The sequence below is a fragment of the Desmodus rotundus genome, chromosome 1 (genome assembly GCF_022682495.2).
Source record: "Desmodus rotundus isolate HL8 chromosome 1, HLdesRot8A.1, whole genome shotgun sequence".
NCBI lineage: Eukaryota > Metazoa > Chordata > Mammalia > Chiroptera > Phyllostomidae > Desmodus > Desmodus rotundus.
Window position 1 is genome coordinate 5,149,131 of NC_071387.1, and position 20,333 is coordinate 5,169,463.

The 20,333-nt window shown below is 58.0% G+C and overlaps 2 long non-coding RNA genes across 6 annotated transcripts; one reads left to right on the top strand and one right to left on the bottom strand.

Annotated features, from left to right (window-relative positions):
* The first annotated feature begins 1,274 nt into the window (after window positions 1-1,274).
* Window positions 1,275-5,869, top strand: LOC123479931 (uncharacterized). The gene is made up of 3 exons (XR_006655759.2): window positions 1,275-1,387; window positions 4,093-4,284; window positions 5,406-5,869. It is a non-coding gene; the product is annotated as an uncharacterized lncRNA (long non-coding RNA).
* On the bottom strand, window positions 4,686-13,234 carry LOC139440789 (uncharacterized). Of its 5 annotated transcripts, none has more exons than XR_011650975.1 (4): window positions 12,998-13,234; window positions 12,358-12,413; window positions 12,201-12,271; window positions 4,686-5,461 (listed from the first exon to the last, which is right to left on the bottom strand). It is a non-coding gene; the product is annotated as an uncharacterized lncRNA (long non-coding RNA). The 5 variants fall into 5 exon arrangements; XR_011650976.1 differs by lacking the exon at window positions 12,998-13,234 and adding an exon at window positions 12,809-12,988; XR_011650973.1 differs by lacking the exon at window positions 12,358-12,413.
* Window positions 13,235-20,333: the final 7,099 nt, after the last annotated feature.

Here is a 20,333-nt window from a genome sequence, read left to right on the forward strand (position 1 = left end):
AGTTCCTGGTTCGCGAGGTCCCCCCAACCCCTGTCCTGTCTTTTCTGTGCCCACCAGGCACGTCTCTCAGGACCCCCTTTCCGGCTGTGAGTTACACGGACAGGCAACGGTGATGGGGACCGCGTGGAGGGTCAGCCTGGCAGGCAGGTGCTGCTGCAGCCCCATCGCACAGATGGGAGACCTGAAGCTGCGGAGGGGTGCAGGGACTGACTGGCTCAGGGCCTCGCAGCCAGGAAGACGCCCCAGAGGGATTAGAACTCAGTTCAGTCTCTTTCCACACCCGAAGCTCCTAACCTCTCCAGCTCTGTGGGCCTGCAACGGATTGCCCCACCGATTGACTAGCTGATTGCTGGATGACCTGCTAGGGCCCCACCTCCGGCCCCCACTGCTGGTCCAAGAGCCTCCAAAATCCCAAATAGGGATGCCCCACACCGCAGCAGGGGGGCAGTGGGGGGGGACTGGGGCGGTCCCTTGGCCGCCTAACCCACCCACTGGAGCCAACTGGTTAATCCGCAGCCCCCGCGGCTCCTCGGCTAGCCTGCCCGTTGCCGGGGAAACGACCTCTCCCCTTCCGGCCTTCAAAGGGGTTCCCCCCTCCACCCCCAGTGTCAGCCCCACCGGGCCTTGCGACCTCCAGCCCCGGGATCGGCGGGTGGGAACCGGGGTCCCCGGATAAAAGAGAGCGGGGGGCGGGTGGGGTGGAGGACAGAGACACGGAGAGACACCCACATTTGGGGAGACAGCGAGGGGGAGAGACAGAGACGCCCGCAGGCGGGGAGCGACGGGGACAGCAAAGAGGGGAGGCGGGTAGAGACCCGGGAACTCGGAAACACGCCCCGCCCCCACCCCGGCAGGGGCGCGGGAGACTCAGGGGGCAAGGCTGGAGGGGCTGCGGGAGACTGGGGCACGGAGACTGGGGCCGCCGGAGGGGCCCCCCAAAGGGGAAAGGCAAGGGCCAGGAAGGGGGCGAGACTTGTGAAAATAAATATTTATAAATTGAGAGTTTCTAAATTCTTTTTGCATTGTCATAGTAAATTATTCATCTGTATATCTCCCTCTCTCCTACCTGCTTAGGGAACTGTGTGTGTGTGGGGGGGAGCTCCTTTTTGTGCTCCCCCTCCTCGTCCTCCTCTCCCTCTCCCTCCCCTCCCCCTCTCTCCCTCCTCCTCTCCCTCCCTAATCCTCTCCTTCCTGCCCCTTTCTTCCCTCCCACTCCTTCTTCACCCCCCTCTGGTTTCTATCCCAATAACCCCCTTCCCCCTCCCCCTCTCCTCCCTACTTTCCTACTACGCTCCCCCTTTCCTCCCCCACCACCCCCAGGCTGAAGCTGGGCACCGCCGCCCGGAGGTGACCGGCTGCCACGCTCTCGAATTTCCTCCCTGCCGCCGTAAGTAAGAAGAATTGTCTAAGTCAGCGGGGCTGGGATGAAAAAAACACTCGTCGCTGGCAGTCTGGCACCCCCAACTGGGACCACGGAAATCTTCCTCCAGAGGACTGGGGGCACTGGAGCCGGGGAAGGTGGGAGCTGGGTGAAGAGGGGACTGCGGTCTCGGGAGGGCCCTGGACAAACCCCTCCACTTGCTGAGCCTCAGTTTCTCTCTCCGTAGGATGGAGCCAAGGGCTAACTGCCTGTTCTGTAGGGCCAAACCGGGGCTCACAGGCACAAAGGAGGAACAGGTCTGAGCCATACCTGCACGGTGTGAGTTCCTAAAGTCAGCAAGGATGCAGCCCCACCCTAGCATGGTGCTAGATGGAGAGGTCACCCCATTACCAGTCTGTGGCCTTGAGCACAGGGCCTGCCTCAGTTTCCTCATCTGCAAACGGGGGGAGGGGGTGATGCCTCCCTCCCCTGGACCAAGGAGTAGGATTCTCCGCCTGGGAACCTCTACATTTCTTTGTCTAAGTGGCATTTGTTCCCTGCTCCATGTCACCAGTGCCCTACCACCCTCTCCCCCCAGCCCCCACGGAGCCTCCAGGTCATCCAGACCAAACAGCCGCAGGAGAGGAGGCTGGAAGCTCCTCTCTCAGAGCGGGCCGTGTCGCTATTACCATGAGCAACGGGAAGCGCTGCCCGTCTGCTCCTAGGAGCTCCCGGGTGCACGGAGGGGGCGGAGCTGGGGCCTCGCAGCACCTTCAGCCTCTCACCCAGGGTCCAGGGACTGATGGGGGTTCTGGCTGGGTCTGGCCTTGACGATACCGAGGGGCGTCCTCACCCAGCTCCCTGTGCTTCCCACAGGGACACCCAAGGCCCTGTCAGTGCCACGGCTCAATGACCCTTCGGTCGCACTAGGCTCTGATCTGAAGACACCTCTCTCTCCCTCCAAGCAAGCACAGTGAGACCCGTGCTGGGGAATGTCCCCTCTGGGTATCTGTCTGCCCCCTCTTCTTCCTGTGGCCAGTGTCACCCTTGCTGGCCTAAAACAGTGATTCAGCCTTTCATAAACCCTAGGGGACGTTGAAGGCGGGGCGAAGGGGACGGTGGCTGGGTGCTCAGCCCTCACCCCTGCTTCCGTCAGTACTGGCCACTTGGGGAAGAGTTATTTTGAGAAGGAATGAGGCACAAGGTTGAGAAGCAAAGATGGGTGTGAAAAACCAGTTCGAAATCCACTGTTGTAAAAAAAATCAGGAGCTGTTCAGAACAGAATGGCGGCCTCCTGAAACCTCCCCACTTATGTAACTCGCTCTCGGCAGTTGCCACCCTCAGGGTAAATGACAAAAACAGAACGGCCAGGCAAGTCCTCTTCCAGGAGTCTCTGGCCCATAATACTTTGCAAGGGCATTGCATTCAGGCACTGAAATGGGCCTGCCAGTTGGGTGCTGCTGTGCCCACGGTGTGGATGAGGAAGCTGGGCTCATTTGCCCGAGGTCACACGGCTAGTAAGAGGTTCGACCAGGACCCTCTGGGGTCTATCTGCCTCCAAAACCCACACCCTGACACTGATCGCCCTCCCCTGAAGGCACAGCAGTCACCCTGTGATGCCACTAACCCTCGCCCTTGTCCTGCTCACAGTCGATGTCAAGCCTTCCGCAATGATTTCTTTCGGCACCAGGGAGGGTTCACAGATGCTAAGGGACGGGTCTGTGGCGGACGGGTCTGTGGCAGCCGGCCCTGGCCCCGGGCACTGCCATGCCGGCCACATGCCCACCCTGAAGCAAGCGGCCTCTGCCACCCCGGTGGAGGTGGCAGCCGTGTCTGCCACTGCCAGTAGGATGTTGTCCCCAAAGTATCAGAGCCCTTGTGCCTACAAAAGAGCGAAGAGCAGCGCTGCTCGGTCCCCACGCTCCCCTTTTCCTTACAGCTCTCTCTCCCCGTTGCGTCCAGGTCAGACTGGGTTCTGGGACTGCCACCACCATGCTGTCCCCAGTCACGCCTCCTCTGGGAGAAATAGGGCCAGGTCAGTCCTGAGCTGCTGCGGCCCCTCTTCCCTAGAGGTGGAGGTCCTCCCCACGGCAGGGAGGTGGAGGAAAACAGCCTGGGGGTGCCCCCACCCCTGCCCCAGCCACCTCACTGGAGACACAGGACACGAGGACCACCCAGGTCCAAGCTGGGGCCTGGTCTGGGCTTAGAAAAGAAATGTTGTGATGCCTGGTGTGTGTGGGGGAGACGGAGCAACACAAAGAGAAACCGACCTGCCTCAGGCTGGGTCCCGGCCTCCGGCTGTGGCAGGTGAAGGCTGTGGAGTGGATGCACCTCTTTGGAACCAGGCCTGGCGTGGGGGAGGATGCATTAGCACCCACCTAGTTGGTACCACACCCTGCAGAGTCTGCTCCCTGGAGTTGGAGGCGCAGCTTCTACCTGGGCTCAGGAATGGGGCAAGGCCCGGGGTAAGGGACGGGGGACTCCGAGAGGAGGGAACTGGTGGTGACTTTCAGAGGCATCCTGGTGGCTCATATGCCGCCCCACCCCGCCCCAGGTGAGAAAGGTCAGGGTGTTCATTATCATTAGCGGGGTGGTTACAAAGGTGTAGAATCGAGCGTTAACCGTGGTCACCTCTGGGTGGGAAGTGTTGGTGATGTTGCACTTTCTTGCTTGTAGTTTTCATTGTTTGAAGTTATTGATTTATTTTACAATAAGAGTGTTTTTCCCCCCAGAAACAGTAGCGATGTTACCAAAAAGAGAAAGAAAATTTAAAAATCAACAAGACTAAACTTTGCAAACCCCGAGATGCTCTCTCAAGGAGATGCAGCAGCTATGAAACAAGAGGGAAGTAGGAACTGGTTGATTGTGCTGCCACCAGACAAGCGGGAGCACTGGACGTGGCGAGTGAGTACGCGGAGGCCAGGGTGAGTTCCAGAAACACGCGAGAGGAAGCTCGTGGGGGCACGTGAGTGCCTTTGAGAGGAGCCAGTGAAGAAAGGACCCATGAGGTGTCCGGCCGGGAGCCAAGACTCAGCCTGACCTGGACCGCGGCTCCAAAGGTGCTCGCAGGGCAGCGGTGGGCAGGCGACTCCAGGTCCCTGGACGTCCTGTTTGCTGCCGGTCAGCATTTGAGCTGTGGCTGCAAAGGCAACATGGAGAGGGTCTCCCCTCTTCCCGCTCCCTGCCTCAGTGTCCCATTTGGAAACCCCCTGTGATGGAGAACTCGCCTGGTTCCTGGAATTCAGTGGGCTCCATGGCAACTATTCTTTTTTTTTTAATTTTTTTAATTTATTGATTTTAGAGAGAGGAAGGGGCAGAGAAGGACAGAGAAATATTGATTTGTTGTTCCACTTATTTATTCATTTATTAGTTGATTCATTGACTGGGCCCTGACTGGGGATCGAACCCAGAACCTTACTGTATCAGGATGATGCTCTAACCAGCTGAGCTACCTGGCCAGGGCAGCAACTACTCATTAAAGCTCCTTGTGGCCCTGGAGGCAGCCCCTGCTGCCAGAGGGCTGTCAGACTGTTTGATGCGCCCACCCTTTGACCAAGCGATTCCATTTTTAGGAACTTATACCGCAGAAACACTCACACGGTGACAAGGGAAAAGGCACCAGGGATTCCGTGCATCACTGTTTATAACAGCAGAACTTTGGAAACCGCCCAGACACCCATTTGGGGGGACTGATTATATAAACACGAAGGGGCTGCCCCCAGGCAGAGCAAGGGGCTGTGACAAATAACCTGCCGGTTCCTTCAAGGAGGAAAAAAAGAACAAGAAACTCTCATTTGCATCTTAAGAGGGTCACCTCCACATACACCTTGCTGTAAACCCAGCCCTGGCGACGGGTTGCCCAGGAAGGGAGCTGGGGGTTGGGCAGGACGGGGACTAATTTCAGCCTTGTACCATTTTCTCTCTGGCTCCATTCACTGTGAGCGTGTGTTCCCTGGAAACAGCCGTCACTGGCCTTCACTCCATGAGGACAATGAGTAGAAATTCCCAGAGCTTATCCACAGCCGATTCTCTCCTTTCTTTCCAGGACCGGCCACCCTGTGACCAGTGATGGCCAGTTGCTCTTTTCTCTGCCTCTGGGCCCTGGGGAGAGAGGCACCACAAGACAGAGACAGCCTGGATCCCCGAGTGTTCACAAAGAGGACAGTTACCCTGCAGAATTACCTGGGCTCACGCAGACTTTGCTGGATGCCGAACAAACTTTTGCTGTGTTGAAACACTTTGATGTCGGGCTCATTTGTTACTGCAGCACAGCCTAGCCTTGCTAACTGATGCATTCTGGCCCAAGGGATGCCTAGAGACCTTGGACAAGTTCCCCCAACAACTCCAGGCCTCAATTTCCCCATGTGTATGGTCAGGCAAGGGGTCTCTTCTCCTCTCAAAGGGCCTGTGCTGCTCGTGTCCCCAAACCCCAAAGGCCCAAGGGACACCTGTCAGCACGCGGGATTGAAGGATGCTGAGCTCTTGTACTGGCCGCTGGCTGGACCACCTCAGGGGCGCCGTGGAATCCTCCCAGCAGCAGCAGCAGTGAGACACCATAATCATCCCCACTGCCCCATGGGGAAACTGAGGCTCAGAGAGGCAAGGTCACCCAGGAGCACCAGTACCTGTGACTCCTATCTGCTCTGGTGACAACTGCCATCTGGTATTTTTACTTATTTCTTACAAATGCAATTTAAAAGAAAGCCCACTGCTAACAACTTGAGAGAATTTAGAAAAAAAAAAATTACCATCATAATCGTGTTTAAGGGAGCCACTCTATGGCAATAATGACAATATGTCACAGGGGCAACCGTCCCCACCATCCCTCTCCAAGGCTCTGAACCCGTCCAGCAACAACTCCCATCGCCCACCCCCACCGAGGCTGTGACAAACAGCGCTCTCCCGTCTCCATGAACTGCCTGTTCTAGGGACCCCACACGAGCACACTGCTACGCAGCTGTCCTTCGGCGACTGGCTCGTTTCACTTAGCAGAGTGCCCTCCAGCCTCGTGCACACTGACGCATGTGCCAGGATCTCCTTCCTCTTTAAGGCTGAATGCTGTCTCGTTCCATGGATAGACCACATTTTCTTTATCCATTTACGTGTTGATGGACCCTTGGGTTGCTTCCTCCTTCGGCTGTTGTGAATAATGCTGCCACGGTGGACGTACATATATCCGAGACCCTGCTTCCAATTCTTTTGGGCTGATACCCAGAAGGGGAATTGCTGGATCATCTGGTAATTCTATTTTTAAATTGTGAGGAACTGCCACGCTGTTTTCCACAGCACTGTTTTACCTCCCCAGCGACAGTGCATACGCTTCCGCTTGCCCCACATCCTCGCCTACACTTGCTATTTGCTGCTTTTTGGTAGTAGCCGTCCTAACACGTGGTCTTGATTGGCGTTTCCCTAATGATCCCCGAGGAAAGAAGGATCTTTAAAAGCCACTGGTGAGTCCCTAGTGGTGCAGTCTCCTGGACCTGATTCCACAAGAGGAAGCGGGGGACCGGGGCCACCCCACTATTGCCGTATCTGTCCTCAACTCCAGAGCACGTGAGTGGGCTGTGCTCCAGGAGCTGCACTTCGACCTGTGCCCCAGTGACCAGGCGGGGCCCCCACTTCTCCAGAACTTCAGCCTCTGACGTTGCGACCTCTACTTCCCCTGCTGGGCCTGGCAGGAACTGAGCTGGGTCTTTCCAGTCCTGGCTGACACTGTGACCTACAGTCCCCACCCAGGCCTGGGACACAAGAGCAGAGAGGAGGCAGCACCACAGCAAGGCAGGACAGGGGTCATCTGCCTGACCCTTGCCCTTCCACGTCCAGACAAGGGCAGCTTTGTGTGTAGGAGAAGAGCAGGGACTTCAGAGACAGACAGACACTGCCTGGTGCTATCTCTGCCATTCCCCAGCTGCGTGACCTTGAATGAGTCACTCTCCCTTCCAGCCCTCACTTTTCTCACATGTAAAATGGCTGAAATGGCGCCTGGTTCATAGTAAGCACTCACTAAAACACTTCTTATAATTACCAACATCGTCAGCATCTGCATCAGCATCAGCATCCTGATGTATGACCAGGTCACATCTGCGTCAAACAGTCCATGGCTCCCCGTGGCCGGCAGAAGAAAGTCCACGCCCCTCTGGACTAGTGGGCGGTACCTGGACTGGCCCCTGCCAGCACCTCCAAGCTCCTCCCTTCGCTCATCACATTGGAGTCACTGGGCTGCCCTCCTGTCCCTCCAACGCCCAGCACACCATTGTGCCACAGGCCCTTTGCCTGCCTGGAATGTGCTCCCCCCACCCTCCTCCACCCCCATCCCTGCAACAGTGAATTCCTAAAGGGCTCTGTCTCACCGCAGACAGCACCTCTGCAGAGAAGGCCCCATGGCTCTGTACGTGCGCCCCAGCACTTCTCATGGGCGCTCACAGCACGGAATTGTGAAATCACGGAGGGCTGGCAGCCTCCCCTCGTGAGCTCTGTGAGGCCAGAATCATGCCTGTTTGCGCCCCATTCCAGTGCGGGCACCCAGCTCAGTGTGGACCCAACGGCCCCCGACATTAGTTACACCGAATCATTCGCTTCCAGAATCCCCCTGATTTTGGAAACTCAGATTCTTTTCAACAAAGACAATCCATTACCTACAAAACTAAATACACTTTAACTTTCATCCCTGTGTAAGATTTTTCCACTCATTCAATGAACACATCTGACAACATCCTCAGCTACATCCTGTGCCCTGATTTTTCAGCTCAGAAAAATATGGCCACTGCACTCAAGAGCAGCTGCTTGCCGCCCCTGCCACGCCTCCCCGCAGCCCAGCCTCCGGCCACCCCTCCTCGGGACACACGCGGGGCTTGGGGCTGCTCCACAGGTGACCCCTTGCTTGGGGATAAATGCCAACCATGAGTAATGGCAGGTCATGTAGGGAGGGGCTTTTCCACCCCCGTCAGCATGAGCCACAGTGGCCCCTGGCCCAGGGTTAGGGCCTGACTCAGCTGGTCTACACATGACTGCGCCCCCCTCTCGACCAGCTGGGAGTGAGGGTGCAGACCCCAGGGGAATGCCAGGACAGGAGGCCCAGAGATGCTTTCCCGATCCAGGCAGGCCCCGATTCCTCCATCCTCTCACTTATTTCAACAGGTACTTGCTGAGGGACTGATGCGGCCTGTTCGGGGGAGGCCCTAGTGAGGAGCAGGTCCTGTAGCAGACGAAGGGCAGTGGCACAAACTCAGTAATTCCTTCTGGGGGGAGACCCAGGGCTCCACTCCATTCCCAGGCCCCTCCCCCTTAGTCCTCTGGGCCTCGTGATGGGTGGCAGGGCTGGATTTTCATGATGCTCCAGAGGGGCCTTTCAGAGAAGGACGGTGTTGATGTCCACTCCAAACGGTTCTCAATGGAAGAACTTTCTTGAGGTGGTGATGCACATAGGCTGCGGGGGAGGCTCTCTGGGAGCACTGTGGATGCTGTCACTGTGGCTGGGACTAGCCCAGAGAAGGTGACCCTCAGGGGAGACCTGGAAGAAGGGTGGAACTGTCCCAAGATGTGAGTTGTGGGGGGACTTAGGACTTGGAGTCACCACCTGGTTGAGCTGTGCCCGCAGTGAGGAATTGGCTGTGGGAGAAAGCACTGGCCTGGAGGGTGGGAGCCCCAGATGCTCTCAGACATCGGAACCTTACTGAGCACCCCCACTTCCTGGGTTCTCAGGACTCATGGGGCAGAGGAGGGCAAACAGAGGGATGAGGCATACAAGGAGCTTGACGGGCTGTGAGATGTGGCAGGGCAAGGGTGAGGTGGGCGGTCAGGGAGGACTCCCGGAGGGGAGGGCAGGCAGAGAGGACATCTGCGGGGAACTCCAGGACAGGAGGCACCTGGGACTCTAGGGCTGGTGAACTTGGGAGAAAGAAGTGTGGGTGTGGGAGAGGGAGGAGGGGTGGGAGCAAGGTTGGAGTGGACCTTCCAGGCCTCTGTGGGACTTGGGGTCTGGGAAATGCCCGTTTCAGGAGCCATCCCCACTGCTGGGGGTCAAGGCGGCATTCCCAGGTAGAGCAGAGGGCTCCATGGAGCCATGGGCTTTGCAGAGAGATGAGAGAAAGGTGGGGTCAAGGCCAAGGACAGGGATGCAAGGGGGGTGGGAGCTGCTGCCATCTCCTGAGCCCGGAGGGAGGGGACACAGGGACCCAGAGGTTCCACCCAAGCATGGGACAGAGCCTCATTCTTCACGTCGCTGTTCGCCAGCCTGCCCCACACACTCACACCTACCTTGCTCACTCACATGTGCCCCCGGTAGTCACACAGGCCCACTCGTCCCCATGGGTACACACCCTCAGTCTTACACCTGCACCTTCACTCACACACGCTCTGATGCACGCACATGCTCTACACCCCCCACCCCGCACCTCCCTGGTGTGGGTTGGTCTCCGTGGACCAGCAGATGCTGCCCACTGGCCAGGGGTCAGGAGGGCCATTTCTGAGACAGCAGCCCCCCAAAGCCCAGTTTGCCCCCAGGGGAGCTCAAGTCAGACACAAAGGACCTCCCCTTTGCCCCAAAGATGGGGGTGATGGGAGTCACTTCCCCATCCGGGGGGACAGCATTGTAAGAGACTCACCATATGAAAATCTGGATCATCACTCCCACGCGTGTGCGCGGGCACACATGCACACACACGCACAGAGTGCTTCCTGAGAGCGCTGTGTGTGCCCCTTGGTTCTTGCCCAGAAACCCCGGGCTTACCCATCAGGCCGCACACATCCCCCAGCAATCCATCCTCACCTATGCGGAGTTTTCCGGGTGCCTCAGCCTTTGGGGATACTCATCTCCTCCCCTCCTTACAGCTGCCTGACGGGTAAACGAAACAACAGAGGCTTTTGCTGGAAAGGGGGCGGCTCTCGGCTGGGCGGACAGGGAGGCCACAGGGCCCAGTCTTGGGGAAGGGAAACCCACAGCCTGGGACAAGGGTTCTTAGGTGCTTTGACACTGACACGCGCATGTGCATCCTGCACACGTGTGCACAAACACACGCCACCCCACCTTCACCCCACCAACACACGGACACAATGGCCCACGCGCATGCGCACACACGGGACCCTGGGTCTCCGGCCCGCCTGGGTCGTCTGCGTCCGCATGGCCCTATCTCTAGGCCGGAGCCCCCTCTGTGGAACGTTCCCTCTTCACGTGTCCCCCAGCTGCCATGTTGCCTAAAGTCCTGAGAGATTAGGAAAAATTCCTTTAGCACTTACACCTCGAATTCTAGGCTTACACAGTATTTTGAGAATTTGGGACTCGGTCCTCGGGCTCAGTCTGATGCGGGCTTGGGTCACCGCAGGTGGGGTGGGTAGGACCCTGGAGGTGGGGAGGATGCGGGTCCGCCCCCACACCGCCTTCTAGAGCCTGGAGCAAACTCCACCGAGCAATTAGAGGGCTGAGGGCTGTAGGGGCCAAGATTAGGGCTCTGGGAGTCCCAACCACCCCAGCCCACCCCCTGCAACCCTCCCCATGCGACTTCTCTCCTGGGAGCCTCGGTTTCCCCGGGACAGCAGGGTGATGCATCTCCTCGGGCTCAGGGAGAGGTGAATGACAACATACCTATAAAGCTATAAGCCCTGGAAGCCCAAGAGAAGACAGTGAGGGTGAGGTGGGAAACCTGGTCGCGGCCTCCCAGCCACCCCGGAGGAGTCCCAGCCGCCGCAGCGAGCTTCCCATAGGACCGCGCCTGCTTATCGGGGAGCAGAGCCGCTGTCCCCCCCCACTCCCCAGAAGGTGACTGTAGGGGCTCCAGCTCCCCCTCCAGCCTCAGCCTGACTCCCACGGAGAAAAACACAGATGAGTCCTCTCTTTCTGGTTCAGGTTTCTACAACGCCCGCCCCCCCAAACCCACAAACAATTTTGCATATATTTAAATCTCCTCTGCTGTTTTCAGTCTTGAGCCCCCCTTCCCTCCCCCCCAAAAAAGAGAGAAAGAAATTACAAAAGCCCATCATTTGTCTCCGTCCCCGCACCCCATCTATCAGGCCGCCGAGCCCGTCGCCTCGAATGAGGCTCGCGCCCGGACCGCCGCTTTAATGGGGCGCCGCGTGTGACTGTGCGTGCGGCTGCCGAGGCGGGGAGCAGCCGGCCGGCATTTGCATACATATTAAACGGAGCAGTAAAAAATGCAGACATGCAAACCATTTGGACGGGCTCCTCGGCGCAGAGCCGGCCAGGAAATCAATCTTCTGGTTTCTTAAAGGAAACCTGCTCAGGAGGAGGTGGCGAAGCCCAGCAGCCCGCAGGCCCTGGGAGGGGGCAGCCATCATCTGTCCATCTGTCCAACGGAGCCAAACCAGCTGTGGGGGTCTTTCCCAGCCACAGACAGGAAGCCAGGGGACAGGAAGCCATCACCCTGAGTGTGGGTCCTGGCTCAGCCTGCTGTGTGCACTAGAGGGAGAGGCTGGGCCCCTCTGAGCTCCTCTACCTGGTGGTGCTAGCGATAACTTAGCACAGTGCCTCCCCCACCCCCACCCCTACCCCCAGTGGGTATTGGAGATTTTCCCTCACTTCATGGCTCTGCAGTTTAAGCCACTAACCCAAGGGGACCCAGCCCCTCTATACAGAGCCTGGATCCCATGCCAGGTGCAGAGGAGACTGGCCAAGTCACAGGCTCTGATGGCAAGTGTCCTGAGTTCAAAGTCAGACTCTGCTCTGTACAAGCTGTGTGACTTTGGGCAAGTGCATCAACCTCTCTGTTTCCTGAAAAAACATGGAAACTTCCCTCTTAGGTATGTTGGATTAAAGTAGGTCAGTCACTGCCTGGCACACAGTAAAGACTCAAACAATGGCAGAGCAGAATGTAGGAAGGACACTCACAGTTACTGGTGTGGTTTCCCGGGTTAAAATCCCTCTCCTCGGGCAAGCCACTCCTCCACAAGCCTCCTCACCTGTAATGGGGATGTAGATCGTCACAGGACCGTCTAGCTCCCAGGGGTCGCCTACGCCACCCTCCAGAGAGGCAGGGTCCCGGGACCTCCAAGGCTGACTCCAGCAGATGCAGTCCAGGAGGCACCTCTGAGCTGCCCAGCCCTGACGAGACAGACCAAACATCTGCAGTACCACCACAACAGCAAGGGACCCAGAGTCTCGGCAGAGCCAGACAGATGCTGCCTGCTCCACCCACCCTCTCTGAGTCCCACTTTCCAGATGAGGAAACTGAGGCCCAGAAAGAGTGTGCCACGCCTCCGAAGCCTAAGGGCGGTGAAGCAGGGCTTCAAATGGGGTCTGAGCGGCTGCGCGGCTGCCTCCCCAGAGGCCACTGGGAAATTCTGCTGGCGGCAGACGGAGCTCATTCTGCAGTGCACCGCTCCCCCAAATGTGTACAAGAAAGAAACCCGGTCGGTGCCTGAGCTCAACTGGACATTCATGCCCACGAAGGTCCTTCCCTGTTGAGAACCAGCCGAGCTTGGCCTTCAGCCACTTACTGTACACTCCTAGAGGGGAGGAATGGAGGCGACCAGTGTGCCCAGGGCAGGCTAGGCAGTGGGCAGTTCTGGGAGGGGATGAGAGCCCTATTCTCTCTGTGACCCCAGGGCTTGAGTGAAGAGGCAGGCCAGAGCTGGAGGGGTTTGCCTTCTGTTGGGAGAGGGGCCTTGTGACTCAGAGCTTCCCACCTGAGTGGCAACATGACCTCCCGCTGTGTTGACTTGCAGCCTGGTGCCAAGGGGAAAAAAAGTTGAATCCAGGGTGTGGTCCAGTTCCGTGGTGCCTTGCTGTGTGACCTTGGGCAAAGGCCCTGCCTTCTCTGGGTGGAGGTGGCTGAGCAGCAGACTGCACTCCTTCTCTGTCTCTCCTTGGAAGCCCCTGCATGCCACCCCTAGCCTCCATTCTCTCCGGGCCTCTGTCCCCCGCCTCCCTCTACAGGCTGCCCCCCACTGCCTGGCAGGCGAGGGTGGAGGAAGCAGGCAGGGCGGGAAAAGGCAGGAGGGGCAGGAGTTACAGGAACCGGCTGGGCCTGGGCGATTGCTCAACCGGCGAGCCGGCCGGCCAGCCTCCACAGGCCTGCTCCCGCCAGCCCGCCCTCCCTCGCCCTCCCTCCAGCTCTGCATTGCAAACATTCCTGGCCAACCTCGGGCTGCAGCCCCGGAAGGGGGAACTGCGGCAGGCAGAGCACCAGGCCGCCAGAAACACTTAACCCCTTCCCTGCTTCCAGGCAGAGCCTGCAGGCAGGAGGATGGGGCCGGGCAGCTGGCCAGGCTTCCCAGGGGCTGAGTGACTGGGTCTGGTGAACCGCTGGCAGCCCTGGCTGGACCCAGGTTACCAACCTGGATCAACTCGCTGCATGTCGGGCTCACACAGTCTCCAGCCATGGACATTCAGCAGACATTTCCAGAGCTCCCCCTGGGTTCTGGGCACCGCGTCTGGCAGTAGGCATGGAAATCAGACAAGGAGGCCCCCAGGAAGCCCATGTTGGAGTGGGGGAATCAGATAAAGGGGGGGTTCCAGATCATTACGATGAGGAATGCCACATAGGAAAAGTACAGGGTAAGTCTCAGAGTGAACTAAAGCAGCTCATTTAGGCAGGGAGGGCTTCCTGGAGGAAGTGACATTTAGTGAGTCATGATAAGAGAGGGAGCGTGTACCGGGCAGAGGATGCAGTAAGCTTAAGGCTCTAGACAAAAGAGGGAGGTTGATACATTCCAATCTGTGTGTCTGGAGGGAAGAGGGTGAGGGGTGGAGAGTTCCCACGTGGGAGAGCTTGGCCTGTGCCAGGCCCCAGAAGGCTTTGGGGCCACTCCCGAGCCTTGACTGTCTTCTGAGGACAGTGAGGAGTCACAGGAGGGTTTTCCCTGGGGAGTCACATGCTCAAGTCCAGCTCTAGGCACTGAGATTTCCTCGAGTGAAATACAGAACCTTAACAGAAGGAAACAGCACGTTTCACTTACAAACCAATATACTTTGAGGCCGGAACACCTGAACCACGCCAAAGTGCCACCAACAGGAGACATTTCGAATAGCAGCCTGGCAGCTTATCCTGGCACCAGGTTCTCCCAGGGCAGGCGGGGGTGGGGGGGAGCACTCTGAGCCCTGCCACCCCCAGGCCGTGGGAAAGGCATCGGGCTCAGGTTGGCTCCTCCTCCCAGGGTGGGCCCGCCCCTCCCACACCCAGACACCACTCTGCAGACAGTTGGAGCTCAATGAATGCAGCAATTAGAGTGTTGAAGTCGGGAAGGCCTGAGAGACCATTCAGGCCCACAGCCTCCGCACTTCACAGTTGAAATGAGGACCCAGAGGCAGCAGTGGCTGGCCCACTGAAGGCAGGGGGTGGGGGCCACGCTGCAGCCACCACAGTGCATGCGCCTCAGGCACAGGGGGCTGAGGGGCGTTCATCCGCGATGCTCCCAGCACGTGTCCGGAGAGGAGGCCAGCATGCCCTTGATCTTGGCACCCACAGAGGCTACCCCCAAATTTCTGAGGATCCCCCCAACCAAAGCCCCCCCCTTCCTCTCTCTATCCCTCATGAGGCCTCAGGTATCTCTCGCAGGCAGAGGCCCAGAGAAACAGAGGCCCAAGAATCCTTTGGAAATGGGCAATCACTGAACCCAGCTGGTCGGGGAGTCAACCCTCTGGTCCCCAACAGCCTGAAGGAACGAGCCAGAGACAAAGCAAACTGGTGGGAAACTTTCTAGACTATTGTTTTTGCAGTAGACAAGTTTCTTTTCCTTCTTTTTCTTCCTCTTCTTTTTTTTTTTTTTAATTAAGTAATACTCAGAATGCCAACATACCAAAGAGACAAAACAAAACTGCTTCAGTTGGAGAGGAAGGAGGGGTGTTGCACACCCATGTGGACTCCAAGTCCGCCCGGCCAGCCCCAGGTTTCCCAGAACAGATTGAGGGCCGGCAGACAAACCCACCTGCCTGGGGGAGACTGAGGCCCAGGAAGATGGAGGCACTTGCTCACAGTCGCAGAGCCCTAAGGGACAGGCAGGTGTCCAAGGCCAGGCTGACCCGCAGACAGCTTCCGTCTGCCCTGGGAACCTGCCTTGGGAACCAGCGCCTGTCTTCAGCCAGAGCTCCCCAAATCCTGCTCTGCAGGTTGAGACTTCCGAGGGGAAGCACGCCCAGGATGCTCCCTCTGTTGAAATCATGCCCCGAGAGGACCGGAAAGGGCTGGGCCGCTCTGTGTCTGCACACGCCCCAGGAAGGGGAGGCCAAGCACCTGGGGTCACCCCTGTAGGAGGCCCGAGTGGCAGCTAGGGTCTATTTTGTGTCTCTGGGTCCGTTCTCAGTTGCAGAACAAGGCTCCTTCCAGGCGATGGAGTTTCTAGAAGCATTCTTTGAACCTGGGTGCCACCACCTCAGTGACTGGCCATCAGCTTTCCAGTACTCTTAGACTGGGCCGGGAATTGTCCCTTGGAATCTTCATCACAACCAGAGGAGTTTTCAATTATCATTCCACTTTACAGGTGGGAGACTGAGGACTGGGAAGTCACCAGCTAATGACAGACACGGGCAGTCTTGGGATGCAGGTGTCTTGGGCATGGTCTCACCTCGAGACCTCTCTGCCTGGTAGCCAGGAGGCCCCAGTAAAGCGAAGGTCCCCCCGGCTCGCCCGACTCCTCGTTTTGTTAAGGTGTATGACATAAATATTTGATCTCACCTATTTATTATTAGTTTATCTTTGGCGTTTGTCCATCCTGTCTACTCTCCCCTCCAGTCTTCTCCACGTGGGTTCACCCACGTCACCAATTTTGTCTCTGAACTTCCAGAAGGCAGAGCAGCTGGTGTTGCTATAGCCATCATCACACACACACACAAATCTTTTTACGTGTTTCCTAGAGTTGAGGGGCCTACCATGGAAATACTGGTGGAACCTACTGCTTGGGGACAGGGATGGCACAGTGCCGCGATGCCCATGGGGCACCTGGCACAGATAAGCAGGCAACAAATGAGGCCAGCTTATTATTCTTGCTGTTCACTGGAGCTTGGCGTGGCGAATAAACTCCTGGTCTCCTCCTCTGCCCTTCATCTCACAGGTTAGCAGGTTCATTTCTCAGGGTTACTGATTGGCACTAAATGGTAAGAAACCAACTGTGAGAAAGAGGCAAGTTATCTGTCCTTTTGCGGAAGTAGTGGTTGCCATGGTAGTCAGCCTGCAAGCAAATGATTCCTACTTCCTGGTATTCACATCTCTGTAGGCACCTCCTACCACGAATAAGGCCACCCAGTGTGACCAATAGGACATAGCAGGTACAACCACTTGTGCCGCCCAAGGCTGGGTCATAAAAGAACCTGCGGCTTCAGTCTTGCTCTCCTGCATCACCCTCTTTGGGGAAGCCAGCCGCCCTACGGAGAAGTCTGCGTGGTAGGAACCCAGGCCTCCAGCCAGCCGCCCGCAGTGCCTTGCCGGCCCGGGGAGTGCACCTTCCTGGAAGCCTATCCTCCAGCCCGAGTCCAGCCATCAGATGGCTGCAGCCTAGCTAACACCTTGACCTGACCTCAAAGGAGACCACAGGCTATGCTACCTCTGAGCTCCCTTCCCACAGAAACGGTGCCATAAGCCACACTTAAGTGTTTTAAGCCGCTACGTTTGGGGTACTTGTTATGTAGGTAACTAATTACTAACTAGGGAACCAATTAGGACCAGAGAGACCTGGTGGTGAGGCCCCTTCACTGACTGGGTCCCCATAGCATGTTCCTTGGAATGCTGATCCCAGAAAACTCTCAGAAAAGCCGAAGCCTGCCAAGTGTGGGCAGACTGTGGACTTCAGTCTCTCATTCGAGATGCCCAGTGCTCCTTGGCATGCCCCAGCCGAGCCCTCGGGGTGGAAACCCCGCTAACCCAGCGCTTCTCGGCAGTCTGTGGAACCCCAGCACCGCAGCTTCAGAGCACTCCCCGGGAGACACGGCCCCCTGCTGCGGCAGTGGGGGGCCTTGGGCACACTACAGACGGTGTCCCACGCAAAATCAAAACCCTCCCGGCCTGGTGTTCAGAGTGGGGCCTGTGGCATTTTATGCATGACAAGGTGGCCAGCCAACCGTGGCAGACCGTCTCTCTGGGCTCCTTTCCACCGGAGCGGCTGGGTTTGCCCTGGGTCCCCTCGGGTCCTACCAGTCTTACAGTCGGTTGGGCTGGTCGGGGTCTGGGCCCATTTCTGGCTGTGAAACTCGGCCTATTTGGGGACCATTGGGGATTCAGGTTTTGGTTCCCAAAGTCTGTAGCTCCAGTTCTCATCAGCCCCGTAGCCCGTGACCCGGGGGCCACGCTGTGCCCTTGAACTCTTCGCCCCTCATCCTCAATGCCGCTACCTCAGAGACGGATGTTTCTCGGTGGGAATGCAACCACGGTCTTAAACGTGCACTGCTGGAAAATAGCATTTGATACAGAAAAATTCATTTTACAGGCAACTCTTTAAGAGCGAACCTACTCCCTTCAGTGAGGGAGGGCTGTGCTCAGAAAAACCGCATTCTTTCGGGCCCCCGGGGCTGTGTGGGGGTGGAAACAGAGCTCCTTCTGCGCTAGAAAGCAGGAAAGTCTCTGCTTTTGTTGAAAACATCATTTTACCCTCATGTTGCTTCGTCTTTTCCAGCTTGGACGTTCCGGGGCTCTCGGGCCAGTCTGGAGCCACCATTTCCAGACACTGAGGGGCCTGCCCTCCTGCCTCGGGCCAGGGGTCTGGCCATGGGCCCCTCACTGCTCAGAGGGTGGCCCTCCTGGCCCAGCACCTGCCTCACCTGGGAGCTCCTGCCCAGGCCTCTGATCCGAATCTGCATCTGAACCGGATCCGCAGGGGGTCTGATGCACCTCAGAACCACCACCTCGAGGTGCCCCCAGTCTAACCCACAAGGGGCTGCCACGCCTGCTCTCCTCACCCCCCCTCCCAGGCTACCCCATCCCAGACAGCTTCTCAGAGGGGGTGCAGCCACACCGCTCATCCCCCTTGGTCACAGCCATCTGCTGACAGGACCAGGCCACCACAGGGGGGCAAGTCAGGCGACCCGCACGAGAGCTAGTAGTGACAACGGTGGATGGTGGACGCCGCACCCTCACAGAGCACTTGCAACCCAGGAGGGTCGCTGCAGGACCCAGAGGTGAGGAGTGGGGACACCACCTCTCCGTGGTCACACAGCCAGGCTGACCCCACAGCCACCGAGGTCTCCCGGGAATCCTGCTGCATGAGGACTCCCTGGCGCGGAAGTGGCTGGTGGAAGAGCTGCACCCCCACCTCAGCCGGCTTGACCCAGAGGTTCCCAATCAGGGGTTCCCTGGGGTCCCTCCAAAGCTGTCTTGGTCGGGGAGGGGGGTCCATGCCACGTACAGCCTCTTGAAATCCCCCACGGTCACTGCACCTTCACTGAGGGCCCGGCGTGTGTCGCTCTGGGCGGGATTCTAGCAGCCCCCGGTGCCTTCTCCTGGACCGAGCTGAGCGGGCATCACCGCTGCCCGGGACCAGCCCCAAATGGGAAAGCTTCTATTGCTCAACAGAAGCAGTTTGCTTCTTAGGCAAACGTGGGCCTTGAGGTCAACAACAGCAGGAGGGACTTTTCTGGTGGGAACGTGGAGAGGAATTTGCTTGGTAACTTAAGTTCCCAAAGAGGGGGCATTTGTCACAGTGATATTTCAGCTGTGGCACCTGCTTTCTTGTATTTTCTTCAAAATGAAGCGAGTGCTTCCCCGCCCCCACCCAGGCCCGCAGGTGCTGGGGTTACAGAGGCAGCCCCACAGGACACTCCGGGGGACAAGGACACAAGGGGCCACCCAAGCCCACATTCCAGGTCTTCACCAGGTGCCCCTCCCACCACGTTCTCCATGAAAGCTGACCTTGAAGGACGACATGTAGGCTCTTGTTTGCAGGTTTCAGGGGAGCCAGGAGGAAACCAGCCACAGACAAACTTGACTCACTTGTACAAACCTGCAGCAAGATGGGTGTGGGCCTCCCTCCCACCTCGGGTGTGTCCAGGTGTGCACAGGGGCACCTTCTAGGCAGGGCCCTCCCCTCCATCCCTCCTGCCTGTACCCCACCCCCTCAGGAGGCTTGAGGCCTTGGAGGTTCTGGTCAGAACTTGGAAGTCGAAGGCCAGAGCTCTGAAGTCCGGTGGATGTGGGGGTGGGGCTCAAAATCAGCTGACAGCTCCACCTCACAGCCCCTGGCGGGGAAGCACATCCTCCATCCAGAGACATCTTGGTGGTGGTGGGGACCCCAGGCCTCATGACCACTGGAAGACATCCTTCCTTCCAGGACTCGAAGTCACCTTCGGGCTCAGGGTTGAGGTGGTGGGGAAAGGTCACAGTTGCTTCTTAGGAATGGTCAATGTGTCCAAGTACTGGGAGCTGGAGATCTTGGGCCAGAAGAGTCTTGACCATGGACTAGGACACCTCAGTGAAGGACAGGTCAACTGGTTTCAAATACAACCCACAAGGAGTCCATTTTGAGGTGTAAAAAATGCACTACCCAACCATCAGCCCCAGCGAGGAGCCTGGAACTGGGGTACGGATGCAAAACCCAGAGACTTTTATAAAGCAAGGTCCTGTGGGGGTTCTTTCAGGCAAGTCTTCATGGGGTGAATCGGTTACGAAGCTTCAGGCGCCCCTCTGCTATGCCGCGTGTTTTCACCGGTCTGTCGATGTGCCCCCTTTCCCAGCAGACGGAGCCCCTCCAGGGCAGCGACCCCTCTGGGTCGGTGCTGTGCCCTGACAGCCCTCCCAGTGCCCGGTGGTCAGGACGCAGAGTCCCGACGCCATGTCCCGCACCCTGAGCTGAGCCCCTGCGCGGAGCAGAACGGAGCGATGTGGCCCAGAGCCAGACTCATTGGTGCCTTACTGTGGAACCCTGAGCAAGTCGCTGCCCCTCTGTGCCTCGGTTTCCCCACCTGCGACATGGTGGTCCCAGTCACGGGGACCTGGGGGTGGCTGTGAGGACAGCCCAAACAGGTGGAGTGTAGCAGAGGACACGCCCACGAGTGGGGTCTCCGGATCCAGCCTCCCAGGGCCAAATGCACACCGCAGGG